General features: G+C 37.9%; 1 long non-coding RNA gene across 1 annotated transcript; it reads right to left on the minus strand.

Annotated features, from left to right (window-relative positions):
• Nucleotides 1-219: 219 nt before the first annotated feature.
• Nucleotides 220-1,867, minus strand: LOC132250645 (uncharacterized). Its single transcript, XR_009462243.1, has 2 exons — nt 1,789-1,867; nt 220-1,172 (listed from the first exon to the last, which is right to left on the minus strand). It is a non-coding gene; the product is annotated as an uncharacterized LOC132250645 (long non-coding RNA).
• Between the last annotated feature and the right edge of the window lie 398 nt (nt 1,868-2,265).

Genomic DNA, 2,265 nt, shown 5'->3' on the forward strand with positions numbered 1-2,265 from the left:
TATTAAGAAATCCTGCTAAGGCAACCAGACATTGCCTTTCCTACTTAAGATACTCTCCCTTCCCACTCAGTCTTCATTTATCTAATCTGTGTCCTTTGCCTCTTTCACACAGCTTTATCATCATCACCAAAAGCCACAGAACAGACCCTGTTCAACACCTATCATCTATAGGTCTCAGTCTTATTGAATCATCACATTTAAAATCTCAACTGCAAGCTATCATTTCTCTTGCCCACCTCTCAATTTATTCTGCTTCTGCTATCATTAGAGTCAAACTTGCCATTTTAATTCTGCAGATCATTTCAGAATACAGCTTATACAAAAGATGCTGTACAAAAGAGCTGCATTGTATCACTGCACTATGTGATTAAGTCAGAATACTGTGCTGGAAGAAAAATTGGAAATGTAACAGTGAGAAAATCATGACCTCTTCAGAGTCAGAGGTGGGCATGAAGCCTTAGTGATACATAAAGCAACTGATGAAAAAAAGCAACTGATGAGTATTAGCATGCTCCAACAGACTTGATTAATCGAGTTTGCTCCAATTAGAACACACTGAAGCAAGTGTTGGGCACGTGTTTAGGTGCCCATTAAGACCAGGCCTTATTCCACCTATTAGACATCTAAGTACAATCCAGCTAGAGACTCTGAACAAACTATTAATGCAAAAGGTGGTTAGGTCTTCCCCCTCTTCACCTCTTCTGAATTAAGAATGAGATGAAGAGGTATTAAAAAAATATGTGTTACTGCATTAGATGCCTAATTAGTGGACTAGGATCTGGCCCTTAATTCTTGTCTAGATGTGACAAACTAAGTTGTCATCTTCAGCAGTCCCTCAATATGAGGTCTTCTGGTAATCAGGAAGTCATCAGAGAATCCATAAATGATTGAGGAGGCCAGAGATCTTCATGTTTGACTTCAGAAATGACAAATAGTTCCAGAAGGAAGGAGTAGATCCTGGTGATGTTTGGTCACAGTTCTTCTCTCATCTATCCACCTCCATAACGAGGCAAATATGCTCAAACTGATTGATGCCTTGTCATACATCACTGTGTCATTGGGAATGATTTAGTGCTTGCATCTCCCAGGTACTGATATTAATTACCTGTCTTCAGATTGGCCTTCAAGGTGTCAAACTAAGTGCATGTCAGAAAGCTTGTGGAACCAGTTCGCTGTTGATGAAAGCAGATACAATTAAATTTCTTTAGCAGAGAGATTTTAATTCACTTATACCAGCAATTAATTGAATTGTGTGGGTGTGGGAGCATGAGGTTCTGGCTAACAATATTAAGCTCACATTAACATGCCAATGACTTAAGTTTTCTCTGCTTTTAAACATTTTGGAGCTCTCATAACTGCAAGGATTTGATTATAGTTATAGGCAGAAGTTTGCATGTAACTATGTAGGATGCATCACATTCTACTCTTTACTTAGCATGCTAGTAACTTTTTTCCATTGCAAGGTTTTTACTATTTTGATTTTTGCACTTAAAGCAAGTTTCTTTCAGTTGTTGCAGTTTACTGTACAAAAAAGAGAGATCAACAGTTTCTAATCTAATCTCTTCATCTGCAGCTGACACATAGCCTCCTCCAGGTTAACAGTTTTAAAAAAACCAGTCAGCATACTCTTAGGTTCAAAGAGGAAGTGAAAAACAATGTATCCAGTCAAAACTCCCAGCAGAATGGAGTGAGATAGGAGGAAATGACATACTGTAAATTAGAATCTGGCCAGAATGCCCAAGCTGGCATCTTTTATATGGTAAGAAGTGCAATGACATATTTACTCACCACAGGTGGGTTTGTACCTTCAATTTATATCTGATCCAAGTACCTCAAACTTGAAGAGTACCATGAAGCTGGGCTCACTGCTGTTACAAATAAAAAGACATTACAAGTAAACTGCTAATACCACTTTCCAGAATAATAGCCTTGATGGCCTCAACCAAACACCATCTGAGTCTGTTTCATCCAGAAGTATCTTTTCCTTTTATTTTAAAATTAACCCAAGAATTAAGATAATAGGTTGTTAAAAACAATTTTTATTTGTTTAAATAAGTTTTTGATACTACTGTTGGAAAGTACTTCAGAGGGATTAAGATACCAAGTTTAATCAAGTTTTTGTGCAGCTACCATTAAAATCTGCTGGGCTACAGACAGACCTTCAAAAAGCCTGAGCCTGAATTGGTTCAATCTTTGCAGGTTAGTTTAACCTGGCTAGGCTAACCAGTTTGTAACCCCAAAGACGTGCCCTCTGGACTGAAAGAA

The sequence above is a fragment of the Alligator mississippiensis genome, chromosome 5, assembly GCF_030867095.1.
Source record: "Alligator mississippiensis isolate rAllMis1 chromosome 5, rAllMis1, whole genome shotgun sequence".
Classification (NCBI taxonomy): domain Eukaryota; kingdom Metazoa; phylum Chordata; order Crocodylia; family Alligatoridae; genus Alligator; species Alligator mississippiensis.